General features: G+C 36.8%; 1 protein-coding gene across 3 annotated transcripts in view; it reads right to left on the reverse strand.

The window, feature by feature from the left end:
* The window catches only part of PHACTR2 (phosphatase and actin regulator 2), a 195,487-nt gene that overhangs the window by 110,320 nt on the left and 57,841 nt on the right, over nucleotides 1-27,326 (reverse strand). The gene's annotated exons all lie outside the window — the stretch shown is intronic.

Consider the following 27,326-nt stretch of genomic DNA (forward strand, 5'->3'; position numbering starts at 1 on the left):
CAATGTATTTTAACCATCTTCAGCAAATAAGCTGACTTTTCCTTTCAATATAATGGAAAATGTGTGAAAAATAGCTTGAAGTATCAGCTATTAAACATTTAAAGAAAACTGGTTTCTTTAAATTGCATTTTATTTAGAATTCTGTTGAGTTACTTTTCTTTAATGGGATTTTTATTTTAAATTTGAAAACCCTGAGGTAGGCAGATGCTTATTCTTTGATCTGAAATCATGCTGCCTCTAATCTTTTTTGATAATCCAGAAAGAACGTGACCTGAGGTTCTCGTAGGGGCTTGGACAAAGGAGAAATGAGTTATAATAAATTGCTTTTTTCCAGTGCTTTATTTAATATCAATGCATCATGGAACCAGAGCACTAGATTGCTGCTTATAAACTAAATGGGCGTTTTAAGTAAAACACTTAACATTCTAAAGTACTAGATTAAAAATACCTAGAGGATGTTAAATGGTAAGAAAAGTGGTAATTAAATGTCATTATCTGTATCTGAACATTTATGAGCTATATATATTGTGAATTTTTTACTTTTACTTCTGTTTACCTGTAGTGAAACCACTGCTTTGTGTAACTAAATATTAAAGTTTACTGAGGTCAATTATGCTGCTTCAATGTCCATGACTTAGAGATGAATGAATCAATTCATTATAATCAACTGTTATAATCAATTGCTAGTTAGAACACTGCTATAATCAATAACTTAACTTCACAAAGGAATGTTAACAAAATTTATTAAATTCCAAACTGAGCTAATCCAAATGATAATATTTTTGAACTAAATATCAACCGATTTGCATAAACAACCTATTCATAGCATGAAACCACCTACTGTTTTAAAAAATATTTCTAAATTGGGGCACTAAAATATTCTCCAAATAAAAGTGATGTTAAATGTGGTTTGAGATTATATCTATTCCAATATAATTCTGAAACCAACCAAAGTCAGTGGGTAGATTATTTAAGAAATATTTTGCCCTAAAAAAGACCCGTTTAAGTAGAAATTTATATAAATTGCTCACCAATGATGCGTCTGTGAAATAATGATGTATTCATTATTATATATGTAATATATATTATCAATATAGTTAATTCTAAAATAATTTAGGATGAAATCACCTGAAATGTAATCTAAATCGAGTCTTTTTCTATCGTCCTGAGCTGTCTTGGTGCTCATAGATAATTCTCAAGCAAATTAATAGGGAACAAAATGTACTCTGTGTTTGCTAGGAATGTTGTAATAAAATAACCAAACTGAGTGGCTTAAACACAGATTTTTGTCTCACGGTTCTGGAGGCTGAAAGACTAAGAACCAGGGCTCTTGTGAGAAAGAATATGTTCCATGCTTCTTCCCCAGTTTCTGGTGGTTTGCTGGCAATTTTTGGCACTCCTTGGCCTGTAGAAACATCACTTAATCTCTGTTTTTATCTTCACATAGTGTTCTCCCTGTGTGCATTTATCTGTACCCAAATGTCCCCTTTTTATAAAGACATCAGTCATATTGGATGAGGGGCCACTCTAATGACTTCATCTTAACTATTACATCTGCAAGAACCCTATTCCAAATAAGGACATTCGTAGGTGCTAGGGGTTAGTACTTTAACCTATAAACTTTGGAGGGACACAAGTAAATCTATAACACAAACAATCCAGCAAGCCCTGCCCAAACCTGAACCTCAGATTGCAGTAGAGTTGTGAAGATAAGAAGGTTCGAACCCATAACTCAAATAAAATGTTGGTTTTATTCATTTATTTCTGTTAACATAGTCATTTATTGCTCTGGCCAACTGGTCACTCTTTTTTTTAGGTTCTCATAGTACTTCTAAAAGAAAGCCTATCTACAATTCAGACAATAAAGAACAACTCCCTAAAAATAGAAACTAGGTGTAAAGACAATAGGACTTTAAATAAAATACTGTTTATTTTATAACAGGATTAGTACAGTGCAACTGAAGTAGAAAGGACATTCTGAATCAAGGATTTCGTGGCAATCAGAGAGATGCTACAGTGCACCTGACCCCAGAGCATCTGTATACAACTCATCATTCTGTAGCTTTGGCCACACCTGGGGGGAAGTAACACTGTTACCTATGCATAAATCTCTAGGCCTTTTTCAGTACTGCAAGAAGAAAATGTGAAACTAAATTTCATCAAAGCAACTTGTATAGCTTCCTGTGGCTGTCCTAACAAATGATCACAAACTTGGTGGCTTAAAACAGAAGAAATTTACACTCTCACAGTTCTGGAGGCCAGAAGTCCAAAATCAAGGTGTTGTCAGGGCAGTGCTTTTCCTGATGGCTCTAGGGGTGAATCCTTCCTTGGCTCTTCCAGTTTCTGTTGGTTCCAGGTGTTCTTTGGCTTGTGACCACAATACTCTCTCTGTTTCTGTCTTCACATGCCTTCTGCTCTGTGCATCTGTATCTTACTTCTGCCTCTAATAGGGACACTTATAATTGAATTTAGGGCCCATCTTGGTAATCCAGGAAGATCTAATCTCAAGATCCTTAATTACATCTACAGTGACTTTTTTTCCAAATAAGATCATATTCAGGGTTCCGGGATTAGGACGTTAACATACCTTTTTTTTTTTTTTGGTGGGGGGAGGGTAACATTCAACCTAAGAATGTCCCTTGTATTTTTAAAAATGCCTTAAATATTTTTCAAATGAAGCTGCAGTACATTAGTATATCAATAGTAGCATATTAGTTGATAGAACACAGAAATGGGAAGTTTGTTCTGGGGCTAGATCAGGAAGAATACAAAATCCATTAAGATTTTTTAGGCTTTGACCAGTTCCACTAGGTCTTTTACCTTCCAGCCTCATCTCTTGGCTCATCTCCCTTCTATTTCTGCACTTTAGCTAAATGGCAAGTTGTTCTTATGTCTCTCTTCAGGGCTTTTGCCTAAGGATCTTATGCTGGATTCTGAGTCTTCTGGTTAACTTTGCTCACCCGTCAATCCTTTGGGTTTCATTCCAAGAGTCGGTTATCTAGGAAGTGTTTCTGACTCAACAATTCTGCATTTAATGTCTTTCCTATGGATAGTCATAGCACCATGTACTCATCAATCCATATAGACAACTATGAGAATCGATGGAGTAAAATGAGGATATTAATGACAAGTTGTATGCAGTCTAGAAACCACAACATACTATTGTTAGCTAAGTTGACTTTTAATAATTCCATTGTAGTTAGAGAATGTTTTCTGCATCAAATTAGTCTTCTAAAGTTCTTAAAATTTCTTTTCTCTATTTACCATATAGAAAAGTACAGAAAACTATAATGAATATCCATGTTTCTACTATCAATATTTAGCAAGTGTTTCCTATATTTTCATATCTGAGGCCAGTTTTTTTTTTAAAGGAAATAAAGCTTTAGAGAAAATTCTTTTCTGACTTAGTAAATAGTCAATGTTTATATACGTTCCATGTGTACTTAAAAGGAATGCATGTGTATCTATTTGATCAATTAGTTCAAGCTTGTCAATCATGTTACTCAAATCATCTCTATCCTTACTCATGTTGGAGTATTATCCATCCATCAACTGCGTAATCTCTCTCGTGATGATTCAGATTTTATCACCCCAAAACTTAAAGACTTTATCCCCAGAATGATTTGATTCTTTTTGAAGGGGCCAGATATATTTTAGATATTAAAAGTGAAAATAGGTGATCTACATGAGTATAAAACAAAATGTGAATTCAAGATAATAATTCTTTTTGTTTCTTTTCACTTCATTTATAAAGTGGCACTGAATATATTTTTACTTAGGAGTTGGCTTTTTTTTTTTTAATGTTTTGAGCACTGGTAGCTATGTTGGCATAAATATAAACTCCCAATGTGATGATGCTACAGATTAAAATTCTTTTGACTACATAAAGTTCTGTTATGTTTGTTTTAGGATGTTATACTACTATAGGCACATCTCACTCATTAATTTGTTTTAGAAAGACAGCTGGTACTTCAGAGTACTTTGCAGCAATAGTCATTTGATGAGGCATATCACTGATGGCTCATAAAAGCAGAAAGACATAATCTAGAGTTATGCAGTTCAAGAGTGGACACTGTCAAAAAATCCATTCCTAATTATGTAGATTCAACAGACTTTATCAGCCTTTAGCTGAGGCTTTTGATGCTATACAGAACAGTTTTATTTCTTGACACCTAAGTGAAGAGACAATTATAATCAAAGAGATAGTGTCATTCATTGTTGTTGGAGAAGCTACAACCTAAATTACAATTTTGAGATAGAATAAATTATGTAAACTACTGTTTATTAAGGTCAAATATGCAATTGAATAGGAAAATGGACAGAGCAGAAGAAAGGGATTTATCCAAGCTGCTAGAAAGACATATGTACTTCCCATGTGCAAAGATATTGTCTGTGGATTAGGTATTTTTAATATGTTTGAAGGAAAAGTGTGGTGAACCTGCCTAAGTAAACATTCATCTTCTAACTTGTCTGTTTTGTTTTAAGTACTATGTATTTTGTATTTTTTTCTTAAGCTAATATATATTTGAGAGGATTGCTATTTAATATAATTGAAAAATTAACTCAAAATTGGTATAATTATCTTAATCATTGTTTTATTTTTAGCATTTGAGACAGAGACTAAAGTACTATATTTATGTGTGTATACACACACACACACACACACACACACACACACATCTAAATGCCCTGATGCACATTCCATTAGTTTTATGTAAGAATCTATTATAAATGTATACTATAATCTGGGAGTCTTTTTATTTGTTTTTGTTTGTTTGTTTCTGTCACTTATTGTCAGAACTTGTAGAAATATCTTATCAAAATATTGTAATGTCTTTCCTTTTCTAAGATTAACTAAATTAGCTTATCCTTCCTAAAAAAACTGAGAAAAAGATTAAAATATTGGTGCTAGTTTTTACATTTGCAATAGCCTGTTAATTTGTGGCTATAAGATGTCATGGAGACGAGACCATGTTTTCTATTTGCTGCGGTATCTGTTTCCTTTGCCAGCCAGACCCAATGAGCAAAAATCTGTGGCATGCAAATCACTCAGAATTTGCCTGCGGCAATCTGCACATGCCCAGCTGCAGTCATCAGCTTGACACCTTATAATACAGATGCTGCTGGCCTTTATCATCTTTGGCATGAATCCAAGGCTCATTCTGCAATGGAATAGACAAGACATAAATCATCCAACTGGCTCAGTCTTGCTATCATCAGACTCTTTTGTTGTGAACACTTATACAATGAACACAAACTGATCAGTAGCATGAGTCACAGCTGGCTCCAAAACCTCAATTTAAAAATCAGACCATTTCTTCTTCAATAGTTTCTGAGTATATAAATACCATCTTCCAATATACAGAATATTATATATCCAAATAAAAAAAATACGAATTTCATTTTCAGCACTCTCATTGAAGGAACAGAGAACTAAGTGTCCTCATTCTGGCAAGATCAGACAGCACAAAAATATATTTGTTTAATTATAGTCTTTGAAGAAAATGGGGTACATTCTTAGGCTGCAACTTTCTAGAAGAGAACTTAGAATATATATTAATACCATCCTTGAAAGGGGTGGTAATTCAATAATTTATTGTTATTGTTGGATGATCTGCAAGAAAAAAAAAGAAAAATTGTTCTCAAAATCGTTACATAGAGTAAGGTGAACACGGTACTTGGAACTTAAAATTTTCTAAGACGTTTTCTACATGAGATTATTTTATTTTCCTAGTCGAGACCTATTGTCTATACAAATGGGTCTATAGATACATCTGCAATGACTACTGTTTTCTAAAAGTAGAATGAAATATAATTGTCATAATCATTTTATGATACTGCCTCAATAGGAAAAATGTTTGTTTCTAAACCAAGAGTATTTCTATTTCCATCTTAAACCTATATATCATCTTAAAAAGTTCATTAAAAAGTTCATTTTAAAAGTTTGTGTTAACAAGAATTGGACATACACATGCAAAAAAAAAATGAACATAGACACAGATTTTACATTCTTCACAAAAATTAACTCAAAATGGATCATGGCCCTAAATATAAAACACAAAACTATAAAACTCCTAGAAGATAACATAGGTGAAAATCTAGATGACCTTGGGTATAATGATGAATTTTCAGATAAAGCACCAAAGTTGTGATTCATAAAAGAAACAACTGATAAGCTAGTTTTCACTAAAATTAAAATCTTCTGCTTCTGTGAAAGACAACATCAAGAGAATGAGAACACAAGCCACAAATCTCAAAAAAAATCTTCAGAAGATATTTGTTATCCAAAAATATACAAAGCACTCAATAATAAGAAAACAACCTGATTTAAAAAATGGGCAAAAGATCTGAACAGACACCTCTCCAAAGAAATACAGATGGCAGGTAAACATATGAAAAGATATTCAACATTATATGTCATTAAGGAACTGCAAATAAAAACAGTGAGGTACCTTACATTCTTATTAAAATGGTCACAATCCCAAACACTGATAACATCCAATGCTGATGAAGATGGGGAAGAGCCCATCTCATTCATTGCTGGTGGAAGTGCAAAATGGTACAGCCATTTGAGAAGGTAGTTTGATCATTTCTTATAAAACTAAACACATTTTTATCATACAATCCAGTAATTGTGCTCCATTGAATTTACCCATACGAATTGAAAACTTAAGTCCACACAGAGAAGCCTGTACATAGATGTTTACAGCAGCATTACTCATAATTGTCAAAATCTGGAAGCAATCAAGATGTCTTTTATTTAACAGATGAGTGAATAAACTGATACATCCAGATAATGGAATATTATTCACTGCTAAAAAGAAATGAGCTATATAGCCATGAAAAGACACGGAGAAAACTTAAATGCATATTCATAAGTTAAAAAGCTAGTCTGAAAGGCTATTATATGATTTCAACCATATGACAATTCGGAAACAAACTATGGAGGAAGTAAAAATATTAGTGTTTTCCATGGGTTGGAAGGGAGGGAGGGATGAATAGGCAGAGCACAGAGGATTGTTTGGGCAGTAAAGCTATTCTGTATGATACTACGATGGTGGACACATATCATTACACATTTGTCAAAATCCACAGAATGGGCAACATCAAGAGTGAACCCTAATTCAAAGTATAGATTTGGAGTGATGATGATGTGTCAATGTAGGTTTATCAACTGTAATAAACATACTACTGTGGTGCAGGATGCTGATAGTGGGGACAGTCGTGAGTCTGTAGAGACAGGTACATGGGAACTTGCTGTACTTTCTGCTTAATTTTGCTGTGAACCTAAAATCACTCTAAAAAACAAAGTTTATTAATTTAAAAAAGCTAAACATTCAAAAATATTTGTCTACTTTTAGAAATTCTAGTTAAATTATTTTAGTAACTTGGGATGGGTCTAAATAGTTTTTTAAATATACATAAAAATTTCAATAAAATATAGATACCCAGGATAAGGTATAAAAAGTTACCTGTTCTCTCCCAAATAGAAACAGTCTAAACAACAATATTACATGAACCTCAAAGACGGAGCTGTCTCTAGCTGAGTTTTAGCCAGAGAGGAGGGGAACAGAAACAGTTTAAGTTTCTCCTTTTGGTGGTAAATGTACTTTTGCTTCTCTAATTCTGGAAGAATGTTCGTTGAGCATTGCCTTAGCACCAGGTGAAAGACGGGTGATGTGGTTTGGAGATGGTGGGCAGGTTTGGGGAGTGAACCATCTCAGTTCTCTTCTCGGGCTTCGAAGGCCAATCTATGCCAGTGTGTTTCCGGCTTAGTTCCATCACTACTTATTTTCCCATATTAGTTTCAACTTTTCAGAATAAATGGCATTGTACCATAACAGAGATAAATTTATAACCCTAGAAATAAAACAGATTTGATCAAAAAGGCATTGTAGAATAAAGAAAAAATATTGAAGCTGCCATTATTTTTGTTCTTCTTTATTCACTGTCGCTGAACGATGTTTTTTAGAGTGCGGGCACTTTATGAGAAGCTCAGAATTTCTAAGATGTACACAGGATCAGTTCCAAGGAGCAGGCTGCAAACTTGCCTTTGCTGCTGAGACCCAGTTTGTGGGGTTTGGAAAGGAAGCTGGAAATTATAGGTCAGAAACTCAGCTAGATTCATGGCCTTGTCTTTTCCATATTAGAGCAAAACAGTCTTCAATTCAATGCTGTGTGTACCAGATGGGAGCACCTCAGGCCCAGACCCACTGCCCGCCAAGTGGATGGGGCCAGAGAGGGGTCTGAGAACCCATTTCCTTGTGGGAGCTTAAATCTCCTTGAAGTGTCGCCATGCATGGAAAGTCACATACTATATAAAATGCCTTTTTATTAAAGCCTAACATGGGTGTTGCATTTTTGTGTGCAGTTCTTTATTTAATTCCCTGCTTCATGACATTCAACAAGGAAGGCTGGTGTTGAAGGGAGAGAAGAAATGATTTGTGGTATCATGCACTGCTACAGCTTGTGTTGCCTCAAGCAACCATTAGAAACATGATTTGGATAAGGCATCGGTTAAGAAGACCTGTGAGTAATTTATCGTGAGAGAGACTCAGAATGCAAAAGATCCTTTCATTGCTGCTCCAAGTGAATTAAGTATGCTATAGACCTGCTCTGTTAAGTTTCAATTAAACAAAGGAATTTATTCTGCCTTATCAAGAGTGTTGTATAAATGATATTCATCTTCATGATCTTTATTTTGTTTTTGTTTATTTTAAAAAAAATTTTTAAATTATTTATTTTATAAATAATGTATCAGGAATAGGTCCTTACAAATCTCATTTGACCTTTGTAATAACCCCATGAAGGGTTAATGATAGTTGTTTACAGAGTCAATAATAGTTATTACAAATTTTTAAATTTATTTTTGAGTCATAATTAGGGAATAGTTGTTTTAGGTTAGCAATAACATTTGGATAAAATAAGTCTGAACTAGATATACAGTATTTATAGAACTCTTACCACTGCAATTAATTTAAACATGTCACCAAATCCAGGATTTGATATATTATCATATATTTTTTAAATTTCCTCTAAGAACAGACAGAGTTAATAAACTTGACTGTGGCTTTCTAGACATACTTCATTTCCTGAATGTTTGCATCCACACAAAACAAGAGAATTTTTTAAATGACAGTAAAATAAAGACTTTCAATTATTGAATCTTAAATAAAAATATTTAAAAATACTCATCTCGATATTATAAGAAAGACTCAAATCCCACTGTGAAGTTATCTGGGCCATGTAGCCAAGAGTTTTGTCTTCCTCTTGTCACAGAGATTCCCTTAACAGAAAATGCAAACCATAAGAAGGTGAAAATATCTGAGCAGCAATTCTGCTGATTGCTTTTCAGAGGTCAGCTCAGACCATACCGTCTGCTCGCTCACAAAGTCTATGATGCCACATGTTGCAGATGGCATATTTTCCAGGTTGTTCCCAGCAATGAATAACACATTACAGAGAACACTCCAGATGAAGCTGAGCAGCACTCCGAATGTTCCTTTAATTTGAATTTCAGTATTCAGGGCTGAGCATTCTTGTCCTGGACGAGCACACAGCTCTGTTTTGGACTCTCAATAGCTTCTCCTTGGAATTTTTTCCTCCTCTTGGCAGCGTACTCAACAAGTAAACAGCTCCACAGGACTTATGTGCGGTGACACAATACTTCAAGCTAGAGGCCACCTACACACTGGCGCCTACTCATGCCCCATAAAGTGGCTAGTAAAGTCTTCAACCTCCAAGTACCTACAGCTCTCACTAATCTGTATCACCTTCCAGCCCAATACTCAAGGACATTTTGTGGAGGTGCCATTATGATGCCAAACTGTATTTCTCCATCACAGAGAGGTACTGGTTACTTTGGAACAAAGCCCAAGTTACCTAATTTAATATTTAGCTGACTCCTTGCCAAAAGTGGAGCTTGATATAAATTCAAATGCTGAAACTTCACTTGTTTTTAAAAATACCAATGAAAGGAAAATTTAGACTGGTACCAGAAATATATTCTGCTCTTTCTGAGATGGTAAAATTCTGTCTCTCTCAGATGTAGATGGTAACCTTCCACCTTTCTATTTTTCCAGGGACATATCTACAGAGAGGGCATATGATCAAAATGATTTTCATATACTAGGTCTATATTAATACTTGAAATTAGAGAATTTATTATTTCTATGGACATCTTTAAAGGAACTATAAAATTATACACTCCTTCATTTCCTAATGTAATCATCACTGCTGTCAGATTCTACATGGATTGAATTAGTGCTTTGACCTCTGTAAGGCATTATAGATAAAGAGATGAGTGAGGCCATCTCTTCTGCCTTCAAGGATATGCAGTCCAACAAAAGTTTTTTGTCTTGTTTTGTTTTCGTTTTTGCATTTGAACATTTATCTCCTTACCAGAAAGTGAAAGGAAGAAACAGGAAAACGAAACTTTCAATAATCAAAGTAATGTTGGGACCAAATCAGACTTTGATCAAGTGAGAAAGACCAGTGTGGCAGGCTGATAATGCCCCCTTCCCCAATGTTCACATCTTAACTCCTGGAATCTGTGAATATGTTGCCTCATAGGACAGAAGAGTCTGGAGATGGGATGATCCTGGATTATCCGGGCAGGCCCGATGGAATCATAAGAGTCTTTGTAAGAGGGAGGTGACAGGGTCAGAGTCAGAGGGAGAAGGTGCAGATGGAAGAGATAAGAAGATGCTCTGCTGCTGGCTTTGAAGATGGAGAAAGGGGCCACAAGCCAAGGAATGTGAGTAGCCTCTATAAATCAGTAAAGGCAAGAAAATTGATTCTCCCCTAGAGTCTCCAGAAGGAATGCAGTCCTGCTGCCACATTTTGGACTTCTGACCTCCAGAACTGTAAGGTAATGAATTTGTGTTGCTTAAACCACTAAACTTATAGTGATTTGTTACAGCAACAATAAGAAATGAATACAGACACTGAACCGGAAGCTAGATCTGGTTCCCAGTATAGGGACAGGTAATTGATCCTTGCAATTCCAAGTAAGTCTTCAGCACTAGTCTATTTTAAATGGGCTATTTCTTTGAATTTATCTCCTCCCAGTCATCTCTAATTTCATACCACTTTGGCCACATTGGCCTCCACATCATCCTGCCAACAGGTGAAGCATGTCCATCACCATTTGCTTCCTTCCCCTAATGGCCACACGGTTTCTTCATGGATCTGCACTTTCTCAGAGAGGCTTTTCTTCGACAGCAGCCCTGTTATGCCCCTTACACCTTATTTTATTTTGCTTTACATCACTTACAACTACCTGATATGTTTCGTTCATTATGCATTTCCCCTGATAGAATGTAAGCTCCATGTTTTGTTCACTGCTATATTCTCAGATCTTGGATAATTCCTGCAAAAGTGTCAGTGCTCAATGCATAATTCTTGAATACATGGAAGTACTATGTGGGAATTGGTTGCTACAGCAAATAGTGTTGGGGTCATCTCTCTTACTCTGGATAAAGAATATTGGCTCCAGGCCTTTCTTTGTCCTGAGTGTCTAATCTTTGTATACTTATGGAGTTATGAAGAAAAATGAGTGGCAACTTTCATTGGGAATATTAAAAAAGATGTAGTTCACTTTCTAGAGAGTTTTATTTCTGGTGAGGCAATAGGATAAATATGCTGTATTGAAATAATTATTGAGTTAACTTGAAATCTAAGTTCAATACCCTCCTAGTCCTAAAACTAACTCTCTCTCTCTCTCTCTCTCTCTCTATATATATATATATATATATGTATATGCATATATGTATATATGTATTTCAAAATTCTATACTAGCCAAATATATACATATATACTTTCACAAATTCTATATTAGCCAAATATAGAATATATGAAACTATATTTTACAGGCAAAATCTATAACAACACCTCAAGATGCTATAAAGCAAAGGGTAAATCACAGATTTGGCTCAAATTGAGTCACTTTAAGACCCAAGTTATTGCAGAGGATAAGCTAATGCTTATGACTGAGAAGACACCATGAGTTTATATTTTAACCAATGTAACAACAGTTATGCATAATATACTAAATATAATAACTTTACAATAATAAGATTGTTTTTTTTAAAAATCACGCCATAATTTTGAGAGCCAAATGAGTACCTTCTGCATAAAATCAGTCCTCTTATTAGGTGTCTCAATTATTTTAACAAGACTATTATTGCTCAGAACATTTTGGCAAACAAGCACAAGAAAGAAAGCTCAACATCATTAGTCGTAAGAGAAATGTAAATCAAACAATGAGATAATACTTCACATCCACTAGAATGGCTATTATTTAAAAACAAGTGTTGGCGTGGATGTGATATATTAGAACCCTCGTATATTGCTGGTGGGAACGTAAAATGGTGTAGCCACTGTGGAAAACAGTTTGGCAGTTCCTCAAAAAGTAAACATAATGATACCATATGATCCAGCGATTCCACTCCAAAGAATTGAAAACAGGTGTTTCAACAAATACATGTACACAAATATTCACAGCAGCACTATTCACAATAGCTAAATGGTGGAAACAACCCAAATGTCCATCAGTAGATGAATGGACAAATGAAATGTGCTATAGCCATACAATGGAGTATTATTCAGCCATAAAAAAGGAATGACTACTGATACATTATGCAATGTGGATGAACCTAGAAAACATTAAAAGAGGTGAGACACAAAATGTCATATGTTGTATGACTCCATTTATATGAACTATTCAGAATAGGTACATTCCTAGAGACAGAAAGCAGACTGGTGTTGGTAAGGGGCTGGGCAGAGGGAAATAGGGAATGACTTCATAACAGGTTTTTTGGGGGTGATGAAAATATTTGGAACTAGATAGAGGTAGAGGTGGTCATCGTAAAACATTGTGAATGTACTAAATACCACAGAATTATACATTTTAAATTGTTAATTTTATATTATGTGAGTTTTGCCTCAAAAAAATTTTTTTTTAAGATGGAGAAAGACTCTCTTGAGTTCCCTAAGGCCATCCACACAGTGGCATAGCATATTGCCTGTGGCTAGGCGCTCGATAAATATTTACGAAATAGAATGATAAAAAGTATTCATATTCTGAAAGTAAATTTATTTTTTGGAATTGGTCAAGATCATTCTAGGCCATTTAGATGAAGAAGATAGATTATCAAACTGAGTCGTGCCATCTTAGTTTTGAAAATAATAATGTGTAAATGTAAATTGGTAAGAGACTGCTGCCAGAAACTCACATTTCCCTCTGCCTAGCAAACTTCAATCTGTTCTTCAAACACTCCAGGCTAATGTCACCTCCCCTTGGAGCTTTCCCTACCTTGCCAAGCAGAGCTTCCCTCCTGGGCCTTCCACCTAGGATTGTTCCTAGTTATCTAAACACTTCCAGTTCTACAACTTAACTGTCTCCCACAACCATGTCAGCTCAAAAGAAAGCAATGGTTATAATTTATTGACACGCACTTATCAAGAGGCACCACGTTGGCTGGCAGAAGGCTTCACAAATGTTTGTGGAATGACAGAATGAATAAACCAATGAATGACTGAATAAAATTTTGGTCTGGCTTATAAAGTGGCTCAAAGGGCAACTCTAAAATCATAATTCTATACTTATTTTGAGTAATATCAAAATTTTGAAATGAATGTATACTCATTCATTGTGATTCTTGAAAGAAACTCTCCGGCTGTTTAAATTCTGACGTTTTTGCTAAAATCTATCCCATTCTTTTCTAATTGACACACCTTATACATTCTCCCTGGGGTGACTGGTGTGCGTAGCATAGTCAGGCAGATTCTCTTAAGACCAAAGTTTTTCAGAATAAACATGTGCTAACTTGTTCTCTACAAGGGTAAACAACGAGTCTTTGTCATTAAGGAAGAAATGTTTTAAAATTTTTGTAATCAAGCTGCCAGTACAATTCTGCCAGGCCTTTCTTATCTCATGGGAACATCCTTTGATAACAATGCAGTTTTGTGCTAAATTTCAAACAAATCTGGGCCACTGCAGGTTTGTCAGGGGTGGGGACGGCCATGTAATTATGTGCCTTCATTCCGTTGTCACACAAAACAAGATAGAATTCTTAGCATTTTCCTTTGACTTTGGGCCACTTCTTGAAACTCGAAACGGTGTGAAACTTAATGAAGTAGATTGAAATAAGAAAAAATAGTGTTCCCCTGCAACTACACCAAACTGATAAAAAAAAAAAAGGATTTTAAAAAGCTGCACTTACAAATCCCCCGGGTTTTGAAACCCAGTCCCATCTAGACGACTTATCATTGGGATAAAATCCACATTACCCAAAATAGCACTTCCGTCACCCCTGCTCAAGCACCCTGCTTTGCTTTGCTTTTCTTCAGGGTTCTTATCACTACCTGGCATTACATCGCATATTTGTTTATCTGTTTATTTTGTTTGTCCCAATAAAATGTGAACTTCACTGTAGCAGGTACTCGATATATCTTATCACTGCTGTGTTTTCTGCAGCTATCAGAGTGACTGACACAGTAGGTACTCAATTCATGTTTCTTGAATATGTCTTTTATCTAAAGAATATTTCCATATATGATCATTAAAGGAAATAAGAATTATTTTGAAGTAATTCAAAACAATAAGCTTCACCCAGTCATTTTTAACAACTGCAGAATGCATACACTCACTAGTGGAACTAAATCTATTAGAGACACATGGATATGGTATACAGGAAGACATAAAGCAAAGTGGCTATATCTCCGGGCACATGGTGAAGGTAAAATCAATATGTAGCACAGACTTATTTGATAAGTTATCAAACAGTATTTGAATGAACTGTTCAGGTAGCAGTTTAGTTTAATTCTGAGTCACCAAGTAAAACTTTGATATGTCTCAAAATAAACGCAATTCTGGCATAGAAATTATTCCATTCTACTGTACGTGTATGTGACCACTTTTTTAACGAGACAAATGATGCATTTGTCAAGCATTCATAATGGAAGATGAGGGTCCTAGTTCTAGGTTTGCTCTTGACTCCTGCTTTATTATCATATTGTTTTCTCCTTCTCCCATTTCTGCCACTGCTGTCAACTCTTATATCCAATGACCAGCTCAGCTTCGCCTTGCAGGTTCAAGCCTTTACACACTCACCTACTCTCTGGCTCCCTGGCTCAGCCCCTCAGCACCTAATTCCATGTACCCTTGGGGTCCTACCAGTGGCCTGGAGCTTCTAGAAGGCAGTCTGAACACAATGACCCCTACCGGACAGACACGGGATGGAATTTACCCATCTGAACACATGCTATGAAAATAAACTACTTCCTACAACATTAAAAATGACTGACGATATATTCCCAAATTACTTATTTTACCTGTGCAGCTCAAGTCCACTATCAGCATAGGAAGATAGAAGAAAATCCAGTTAAAATGTTCTTGTCGTGATAATATAATACTCAAATTAATTACTTGGTCATAAGAATTAACAAGCTTTCACAGCTAGTTCTGATTAATAAAATAACAAGTTCAATAATAGCTTGTATTGGGGCAGGGTGGGGAATGGATGGGGATGCAGGCCATTCAAACTATTCACCCCAAATTACTGGAGGATGGGGAGCATCTGAGATGTACCCAGGTATGATGTGTCTCACATGGTAAAGCAGTATATGTATTGCTTTTCCAGTCAACTGTTTAAAGCAATTTATTGGCTTTTAAACATTTCTAAAAGCAGTACATGCTTATTGTAAAAGCAAAGCCCAAAAGACCTCAAACAAAATAGAAAAGTATGAAGTAAAATATAAAAATTCCCCTTTCATTCCCCAGGAATTGAGAACTAACAGCTTGGAATATACTCTTTCCAGACATTGCTTGTAAACATGCAAAATGTTTTTATAAAAACAAGACCACTTTTATATGGCATAATCGCATTGTTTTCAGCAATAGTTCAGAATTATTTCTCTCTCATTTGAGTATTATGACTGTTTTTTTCCCCTCTCCACATATTAAGAGCAGGGGATAATGCAAGCATATGATACATTTTAGGTATTTTGAAAAAGAATTTCTCTTTTTAGAGAAGGTAATTGGAAATGTTCAAAGAAAATGAATAAAAAATATTGCTAGACTGAGTTTTTATCAGATTGAAAGCTGGTCCCTTTTTACTTCCCACTTATGGCCAAAGTTGCACATGCCTCATTCCTGTGAAATAATCAAATCCTCTTTGAAAAAAAAAATTTCCTCTAGGTATGTGCCACTTACTTCTTTATGAGATATCAAATTCAATACACTTGTTACTGAAATTATTACATGTTCCATCTTCCCCTGGAAGGAATCCCTACAAAAATATACATTAAAAATTTTTGACTTTGGTTTAATAACAGTCAAACAGAAAAAAAAAATCAAGATTCATAAGAACTATTTCCAGGTATATAAGGATTTTACCAACATCAACAAGCTGACAGCAATGATTTGCATTTTTACAACCAACTGCATTTCCTTCAAACTATTCTTTTCTCCTTCAACTTAAAAAAATATATATGATGGGAATGTATAAATACACCATTGTGCTATGTAGTATATTTTGCAGCTTGGTACCAATGACACAAGCAGCGAGTCAGCCAGTATGTATCAGGTATCTACTGTGTGCCACGTACTGGCCTTACAGAAACCAAGGAGAAGGTAAGTTTGTCCTTGAGCAGTTCCCTCTCTAGTGGGCAGAGTGGACATGCAGGACCAATGATAACACAATGGTACTTTGTCAGCTGAGCTTCAGGGAGTAACTAACCCTGGCTGGGGAAGAAAAATATTTGCAAATGGTGACAGATAAACCACATATCCTGAAAGACAAACAGGAATTTGCCAGGTGAAGGGTAAGGAAGGAACAGTGGGTAGCAAAGCAGAAAAGCAAGAACCTAGTTTCGGGGATGAGATGAAGAGTTTGGGGTGTGGGGGCCCAGGGCCATGTGAGTAGAGGTGGGTGATAACGTTGGTGACACAGGTGGTGGCCAAGCAGATCAGAGTTTTGTGTGAGATCCTGAGTTTTAATTTTATCCTGAAGGCATGGGCAAGATCATTGAAGATTTTGTCAAGAACTAGGAAGTAAATCCAACTGCCACTTAGTCCAAGTAAAATCAATTAAAAAAAAAAAAAATTCATGAACTCCAGCCCATACACGTGAACTCTGGCAAAATGCCTCAGGCCCTTGCTGGGGTCCGTGCACTGTTATTTAGACAAAAGAATAACAATCTCAACTATCTGGTTTCCCAGACGACAAAAGAAAAGAAACAGCACATGTCAATGGTTTTTTTAATTCTACATGAGATGATGGATGTTAACCAAACTATAGGTAAATCCAGTCATTATGCCGGACGCCTTAAACCTACCCAGTGCTGTATGTCAATTACATCTCAATAAAACCGAAAGAGAAGAAAACAGCAGATGAGAAGGGAGGGAAACGGGAGCTGCAACAGCAAGTAAACTGACGACAGCAAAAAGGGGCAGCGAAAGCCGAAGGCCTGAAGACACAGGTAAGAATGCAGGGGAGACAAAGCCGGCCGAGGATGGGGCGCTTGAGACCACCTGTGAGGTAGCCGTGAGGATTAAACGAGTTAATATTGATCAAGATTTAAAATTTATGGACATGCTAAATGAGTGGGCTGTTGCACTTCCACGCAGTGCCAAGTACACTCAGCCAACACGTATATGAAGACGGTGAGGCCCAAGGACATGCCAGTGCGTGGAAGAGGCTCAGCTAGTGTGTTTTCTCCTTTTCTGACTCCGAGTCTAATTTCTTTGCACTGTTCTACACTCTTTCAAATGTTAGAGTATGTTCAATTTGAGAAGGCGAGTAAATGTGACTAAATATATGAAAGACTTGCAATTTAAGAGTGATTCTCACGCAAAACAAAGTAAAATGTTGGGGTTAAGGGAGAGCTGCCTCATAGCAGCTGGCTGCCTGACCCTCTGCTGTTCTGGAGAAAGAGGCTGAACTATGGCAATGAGCTGCCCTTCCGCGCTGGAGGGGTGAGGGGCGGGCTTGCGGGGACTTGGGGTGCATGGGAACTCATCCCTGATCTCTTGAGTTTTCTTTGTTGCCAGGTCACATCTAACTAAATAAGCCAGAATAAAACCCGGGCAGTCCTCCCAATGTCTTCTGTTGACCTGTTTCATGAACAAGCATCTCTACCCTGGTCCCTCTCTCTCTTAATTTGTCCAAATCTCCTCCCAACACTCCAGTCCTTACTCTGGAACTGGATCTCCATGCTCAATCTCTATGGGAAAATGCTAGAGTTGCCTTAATTTCTTATTCTTGTCCTATTCCTGGGAGTTCGTACTGTCCCTTCACTTGCTCCCCACCTGCCATAAAAACATATGCCCTTCATATTATGGTCCCCGAATTAATAGGCCTCCACCAGAATTTCCAGCAGGTTTCCAGTCCCTGATCACCTGATTGCATATCCTAGTACAGACAGCTTCAAGATAATAAATGAGAACAGTTACTTTTCATGGACACTGCGACCAAAGCCACTTGGCTGTCCTCCCCAGAGACGGCCTTTGTAGTCAGGACAAATATAACCATGTCTCTCCTGAAAAACAATATTGCATGCAACCCGAAGGGTAAATTGTGTTTGGCTTTCCTTCTGCATAAAAGTCAATGGGAATCAGATTTGCCATGACCCGTGCCTCATGAGTTGGCAAATGGCCAAGCATTTCCTCAACCAGACATGCTTTTTATTTGTCGATGCAACGTTTTCCATGTGCGGTTAAGCTGTGCGTGTGGCTGCTCTCTTTGAAAATAAATAAATAAATAAATACACTTCTGTGCCTTAGTTTCATATCTGCAAAAGCAGAACTGATCATTTGAAATGTTTACATAATTCACTGGAGAACTGTGAGAAATGAGCTATATTTGTAAGCATTTTTGAAGATGAAAGGGATATTACTAAAGAATGTACAACATTCTTAAAAGAAAATCACTTAATTCTAGTCCTGCATTTAAAACATAGTTTCATGGGGACCTGACTTTGTTTTAAAATAACCCAGGCACCCAAAAGTACATTCAGAGTTTTTTTAGTTTTAAGGCTCCATGAAAATCTTCCCTGGAACTTCTAGGGACAAAGCCCATGTCCGTCAGCATAAGAGACACCTTTGTTTACAGAATGTTAGGGTTGTGATAAAACTGACACAAGCCAGGAAATTTAAAAGTTAACGGTGGTGCTTCCTCCTAAATGTATGCTGCACGGCTCCTGGTTTTCCACACAGTCTGGATTTTCAAGACAAAAGTTGGCTTTAATTTTCAACTCTCTGGCTTTTTTAAATTGGAGTCATTGTCACACGATTATTTAAACAAATGTCTTTGAACTTCCTTGCTTTAAAGCAGTGACCCTTAGGTTAATGAATGTTGTAAAAGGCTTATTGTTTGAGCAAATGAATTGGCTCCACCTCTTCACGTCTGTTCCTTCAGTGCCACAGACAAGCACGGTGGGGTGGGTCGGTGGGTCATGGTGATGACCAAAGTGATGCACGAGAAACCTGATAGTTTTACACCTCTACCATGCTGACTGTTCAGAGAGGTCAGGATTGGCAAGCTTTCCTTTTATTTCCTAATTAAAAATGCCCTTTTACAAGCAGTTAAGCTGTTTGTAAAAATAGATGGTTGTCGAATTTCCATTACTAAGAAAATAACGCCCAAGTAAAAAAAAATGCAAACAGAGGCACAGGGCAGTTGACAAATTAAAGGCAAGTTGGGTGGATGAAGTTCTAAGCGAGTCTCAGTTATCAATAGGGGACCCAGAGAGTGCCTCTCCACAGAAAGTAGATGAAGAAAATACAGACTTCACTGTCCCAGTAAGAGATGCCTCTTCATTTACAGGTCAACACAGGCCTCCAATAGGATACAGGAGAGCCTCTTTGTAAACGGTGCAAGATTACGCGATTCTAAATAATAATGTGCTTTTATCTTGGCAACAATCCATTATCTTAACAGCACACAAGGCAGTAGAAATCTGCTTTGTCTGAGCAGCTTCATCATATGTCCCTGAGACTGACAACGGGTCTCATCAGAAGTACATAATGAATCATCCAGGAAACATTTTTAAAAACATATATAGCTATCTCTTTTCTTCCATGGGAGAGTCCGAATTGTAAGTCTGGCATGGGGCTGGGATGGTGATAGATGGATGGATGGACGGATGGACAGACAATGTTTTAACTCCACGAGTAATTCTGATGGGCTCCCCACTGCTTGTCTTAAATGGTATACGCCCATATCATTTAACTGCCAATAAAAATTAATTCATAGTTTCGATGTAAGTATTAGCACACGATGAAAAGTACACCCCAGGTTTTATTTTCGGCCAGTGTATTCACTTGTCCGCTCACTGAACACATATCTTCTGCTAGGCTAAGCTATATCACGAGATGGGCTCATACAGAAGACAAGATCCCATTCTTGTAGTTGAAGCGGCACACATATAAAATAGCATTATAGTCACCTGATACGTGCTGTAATAGGGGGAGGAGAGTGTTTCACGGGAGAACACTAATTCTATGTGGAGGAATTACAGAAGGTTCCCTAGAGGAGAGGACACTTGAGCTGGTCTTATTCAATGTGAAGGCTTTTTGAGGTGGTGATGGGAGATGCAGCCAGAGCTTTCCATGTAGAAGGATCAACATGTTTACATGATGTGTTTCTGGGGTGTATTGAGAAGTACAAAGTGGCCAGACCATAGTACCTGTACGTGAGTGGACAGGGAGAAGGAGCAGGAGCAGGAGGTGGAACAGGAGGGGCAGTTAGGGTAGAAATACGAGGTGATCCCTGTAGAAGTGATACTATAAGCCAAAAAAAAAAAACCTACTTCTCAGGAGCTCTACCCAATACTGGATGCTTCATTGGTAAAAACATTTAGAGTTAAAACGCTCTGCCAATTATATTTTTTTCAAAAGATCCTCACAACCATGTTAAGTCAAATATTACAAAAGATTTTTGTTTCCATTAAAAGGTGTCAATTAAGTCCAGTGTAAAAAGCCCCATTTATCAAAATACTCAGGAAAGCAAGTTATCAAATCGTCCCTATACTTTAATATTTCAGGTCACTGTCAGTTCAAAATAATCTGAAACTCATTCTGAGACGTGTGCATGTGTGTGTGTGTATTTGGAGGGGGAGCATAAGGTGGAACAGGACCTATTTCTCCATCACTAAAAAGCAGGCCGCCTGTGGTGGGTCACATGGATATAGCAAATATAGCACCGGTGTCTAATAGTGGCTGTGACCCAGCCGCTCGGCACAGATACAGTTAGTGACGATTAAATCATAGCAGTGCTATTTGGGGTCTAATAATGTACCTCTTCTCTTATATACATTTGACAAGGAATGTTTAGCATCTCTTATTAGTTTAAAACTTTACATGTTAAAGTCTCACCAGAAATAGTTTTTGCCACGGTGGCGAATCTTCACTTAATATTTAATTTGCTTGAGATACACTGGAGGAGAAAAAACCTTCCCGACTAAGAAGTAGGTGACTAAACCTCTCTATCACTTTCTTCTTTGACCAGGTCCACATACTCCAAAAGGCTGGAGTATGTGACCCTTCATGTATGTTGTCCACAAGTATTCTTTTGGCTCTGTTCTTTCCTTTTCAGCTAATTTCCTTGGAGGTTTCATTCAGTCTCACAGCCTCACATGCCACATGGAAGCAGATAATTTCCAAGTACAAATTCGCAGCTAGATTGGCTTATGCAAGGAGAAGGAGAGAAAGAGGGAGAGAAACTGAGTTCTTACTTCTACTAGGTAGCTATTTCTCAGCGTCCACAACAGTTGTTCTCGCCCTGTTACATTTTACCCATTAGACGATTCTGGGGGAGTTTTTAAATAGATAACAATATCTTGACCCTACTCCAGGGACTCTGATCTAACTTGTCCAGCTTGGGGCCTACAGAATAGTATCTTATAAAAGCTCTCCAGGTGATTCTAATAGGTAGCTAGAGTTGAGAACCATCACTCTAATTCTTTGGAGGGCACAAAAAATTGTCTATGATGTGTCAACTGCCCTCAAAATGTTTAAAATCTGGTTGGGAAGAGAAAACTCAAATGGAGGGTAATCTCAGATAGACTACCACTATACCACTAAGTATACACTATACCACTAAGTATACACGGTGTGGTGGGTTCTGTTAGAGCCTTGAGAAAATGCAGGGCTTCAAGGCCAGTCAGGAAGACGTCATGAAAATGGGATATGTGCTGGGTCTTGAAACAGGGCTGGGATTGGGTTCAGCTCCCTCTTCCTGTCCACGTGCCACCCCAATCGAGAGCTTTGCAAGTGCATTTCATGCTTAGGAGCTTCCATTCTTGCTTCTTCCATCTGTTCTTCCTATGATTATGCCTTGAAATCATTAGTCCTACCATGTCGTTCCTCTTCCTAAAACCTGAGGCTCCCTGAAAGCTTGTAGAAAAGAAATCAAACCTTAGTCCCTTCATGATTAGCCTGAGGCCCCTGTTGTCCATATAAAATGTACAAGTGTTTATGCAAGAAACACTCATATTTTTTCTTACCCATGTACTGACTTCTACCTAATAGCATATTCAGATATGTAATAAGATCATCTTTGACATTGATCTTTAAAAATGAATCTCCTCTTGGAAAAACCACTCTGAATTAATAGAATGACATATTTGATTTAATTTCAAAACAAACCTATATTACATAGTGACTACATCCCAGGCACTGTGTTCAGTGCTGGGGAAGACACAAAGATGAAGACTCCCCACTCTCAGTGCAATAGGACGACATGAAAAATGCTGGATTGAATTTGGCCAATGTCAAAAAGAGCCGAATTCCAGTTTATAAATTACCCACTTCTTTACTGAGTGAGCTCTTACTTAGCCTCAGTTTCCTCATGTGTAACTTGGGGAAAATAATATTTACTTACAGAGTGATTGCAAGAATCAATGATGTAACACATGTAAAATACTTAAGTTGGTGCCTAGTAAATAGGCATTCAAAAAAAGTAAGCTCCCTTGTTTTCAAGACATTTATATTTAGTTCAACACGGTTTGCCTTTGTTACATGTTTGTGATGCCTTACTTACAAAATAGAATTTAGAAAATAACTTTTTACATATAAAACTCCTATCATCAATTTTTAATAATTCATGTGAAATCTTAGTTTGGATAAATAAAATCTCCATATTATTCTTAGTCTCAAAGATGTAATTGGATTCCAATCATTTCCAAAGCAGGTTTAAGTCCCAGCTCCCTTTTCCATACCTCCTTCATCACATGGTGATGCTAATGACCAATGAAATGCCCCAAAGGCTAGAAACAAAGAACAAGAAGAGGAATCCTGGATATAGATGACACAGATGTTTAATTCCTAGATAATCAAGTTTTGATATGTATGCAAATAAACACTTTGCTAGCTGCCCAAAATGGCTTTCTATACCTGGAAACAGGAGGTTGAGAAGAATACAGGTGAGGAAGAGCAAGGTGAAAATAAAAAGTAAAAATGAGAATGAAGGGATTTTAACAGTGCTTCCGAAATTTGAGCTATCAACCTTATAACTAGGCATCTGCTGGAAAATCTGTACTTAATATGACTAAGAAATACTGCATTTGATATTTCATTTTGAGAATTTGCAACGAGTATTAGCACAAGCAAAGAATTATATGCTAATTATATTAGCATGTTAAATAATCTGTTTGACACTGTTAAACTCAGCAATTTAGCCTGAACACTAAATTCTGTGTGTGTGTGTGTGTGTGTGTGTGTGTGTGTGTGTGTGCGTGCGTGCCCAGGGGAATTAATTAATATACTATGTCAACTAATTTACTATGGAATTATTATGCAATGGAATATAATTTAGAAAACTTCGGTTAGGAAGAGGGTTGGATGATTGATCTCTCTTCTTTGCCACCAGAATGCATCCTTGCTAGTTCTCCATATCTTTTCCAATGGTTCTTCTTGGTCCAAGCAAGCCGTTCCACAAGAATTTCTATGTTATCTTACGGCTATAGAAATCTCAGAATTCATTTTGCCTTTGAAAAGGTAAGTGGTTGCAAAGGGGAAACAAGACACTCAGAACTAGTTCCAATCATCTGGAAAAAAACCTCAAAAAAACAAAACCCAAAACTTTGTTTTAGAAACAGAGACTTTGTCCTGCTTTGCACACTCTTAAATCAAGTCTCTTGGTTTACTCTCAGGAGCTCAAAGTTGTTCTACAATTAGAGTAAAAAATACTAAGGAAATTTAGTGCCACTTTTAGAGTACTTTTATGTTTGAAAATGTTGAGTACTTTTATGTTTTAACATAAACCTATTTTTTCCTTTTGGCCTTTTTGTTTTAAAGAACAGTGATTTCTATAATAATATCATCATTTTGAAAACCAATGATCTTAAAAGCAGATTATTTATCAAATTTTCATCTTTCCCTTGGAAAAATATATTTATGTGAATCCTGTGTGCTTAGAAGTACTTATTTGATGAACCATAAAGTACTACTGTAGCACAGTGGGTTTCACAATAAATTTGAAGGAAAATACTGTAATTACTTATTTTATAGCTAATAAAATATTCAATAATTATTTTTATAATATAAGGGGCATTTCAGAGAATAAAAACGAATTTTTTTCAATTAAAAAGAAAATCTAAATTTTTATTAAGTCCATTCCCCTACCTCAAGGCCATTAATCTCCCACCCTAAGAATGCACACAAAATATATATAAAGTATATATTAATACATGCAAATGTATACATATATATTATGTATGTATATATGGGTAGATAACATTAAATTCCTAAAAAGTGTTATGGTTAACAAAATTGTAGATACTAAGTAGCAATCACGAAAGTAGGAATTCAAGGAAAAAATTTAAAATGTACTAAATATAGTTTTCAAACATAGTCAAATGTCCTAGAAAACACTCATTTCCAAAGCAAATTAATTCACATAAAAAGTCTGCTCCATTAGGTAACCATTCTCCTGAATCACCATCTTAAGTTGTTCGGGAACTTTGCTATGGCAGCCTGAGCCACTAAGTTAGAGATCGTCCTATTAAAGTTTTGAACCAGTTTGAAATAAAATCTTTGTGCTTACATTCGCTTATATAACAGCCTGGCCTTTATCACAATCACTTCAGTGCTTAGAAGCATGTTTCTCTGGGCCTGTTCTTATTGCCATCTGTGTTGAAAAGATTTCAAGAAGCATTAGAAAGTCTCTTTTCTCTACACCACCCCTTGGGATCTGCCACAGGCTAGGGGGAGAGGGGGCAGGGAAGCATCAGCTGCTGTGGGGTTTACTGGACTGAATGAAACGACAAAGAATATGTAAGGTAGAAAAAATTATGAATTGGGGGTAAAGGCCAAAAAAGCAACTGCATTATCTCAAATACATGGTTAGTAAGGAATTTCATGTGTGCACACACGTGCCTATGTGTGTGCTCATATCTGTGTGTGTGTATGCCTTTTAGTGGATTAAAAAGTCGCCATTGAATAGCTACTTAGACTAGTGGGTAACAGAAGTATTTCGAACCCAACAATTCCAAAATGGAACTCATTGTCTTTCCCTTAAAACTCCTCTTATTCTCTGTAGTCCAAGACTATTATCTTAGATTCTCAAACTAGAAACCCCTAAGGTCTGCTTCTATTGGTCTACTTCCCCCTGCCTCCTTATCCACTCATCATGCTCTACTGATCCGTGTCCAATGCATCCCTCAATCATATCCCCATCGAAACACCCACACCAATTTCTAATTTTACTCTTGGGACAGCCACCTGACTGCTCTCTGCTTATAATTGCTCACCTTTCCACAACATCATCTCACTGCTAGAGCCATCCTACTAGAGTATATATTTGTTCATAAAGCAATCCTGCTTCAATTTTTTGATGGTTCTTTTAAATAGCCAAATGCATTGAGTATTACTGTATACCAGCCATTGTACCAAAAGCTTTACACGTGTTTTTTCTTCATAACAATCCTGAGATGAGTGCAATTACTGTTGTCACTTACAGATGAGAAAACACATGGCTACAGAGTTTATATAGCTTGTTCATGGTCACTGGGATGGTAGGTGGTAGAGCTGGTTTTCATCTCAGATTATTCGATGCTCTTGACCACTCCATAGTAAAGCTTTCCTCAGTCTGGTTCCCAAAGAATTCTCCAGTCTCTTTTGCAAGGAGCTCACAGACTATGAACTTTTCACATTCAGTGATTGTACAACAAGGGTCAAAAGACTTTAAGCTATTGGGATGGAAAGTAAGGTGAGGACACAGTGGCTTTCACGGCTGCCACCGCCCCTCCCAAATGAATGTACCTCTTATGACCCACACATGGTAATGGAAATATCTTGATCTCAATCAAGAAAAAATTAGCCCAACAAATGCTACCGAACTTGTGATAATACTCTGTCCCTGTAGAATATGGAATTACATTGCAAAACATTGTTTTTTGGTTTTTTTTTTTAGGTATTAATCACATGCTTTGCCATTTTTTATCAATCAGCTTTGCCTCAGCACCTCTTTCCATAACTCATCCGATGAGAACCACTCGATGAAGGCTAGGTGGAGAAGTTGCAAAGGGACACAAACGCAGGGACAGAATAATGTAGACAGCAGTTGCAGTCACAGACTTATTTTATAAAGGACCTATTGAGTTGTTATAGAACTTATAAGAAATAGTCATATAAAAAAAAAGAAGGATAGATATTGCTAAAACTGCCCTGACATATTCCACACACACTGTTTGATAAATATTTTATTGTTATTTCAGGAAAAGCTTTTAAAGGAATACATAAGCCAGCAATTATGGGGAAGGGATGTCTCCTTCTCAGAGATGGGGAATGTCAGCTCTTGGCTGCTAAGAAGAGGGTGGGCGGGCTTACACTGGCTTGCTTGCTGAAACATGCACCTAGACAACCAAAGAGCCAGAGTGCCAGGTAGCAACTTCCTTATTTGTGAATAACAGAAAGGACACACAAATATCTCCTATGCAGCCTTCTGTGTGATTTGAGTAAATCAGAGGCACTCGGCTTATGTGTACCCATTGTTGTGTTTCTGCCTAACAATTATCCAAACCTCGGCACAGGAAGCCCTGCCGGAAGAAGTCCTCCCAACTGATGGTCCAATCGTTAGGGCTGATGCTCAGCTCTAAATTGCTAGCCTCCGATATCCAGGCCTAAACCCATTTCTGATTAGAAAAAATAGGCAGATATTCAACATCATTATCCTGTTTAAATTAAATTGGAGAAATTGCAGCGCTCCAAGTTAATTGGGTGTCTTGGTAGAACGTTAAGAATATTTTGAGGGGTTTTTTTTTTTTTTCTTTATCAGTACTATCTTAAATGCCTTCCTAATAGTCAATGCAAGTTATTGAA

This window comes from Pteropus medius, unplaced genomic scaffold (assembly GCF_902729225.1).
Source record: "Pteropus medius unplaced genomic scaffold, Ma_sr-lr_union100, whole genome shotgun sequence".
NCBI classification, from domain to species: Eukaryota; Metazoa; Chordata; class Mammalia; order Chiroptera; family Pteropodidae; genus Pteropus; species Pteropus medius.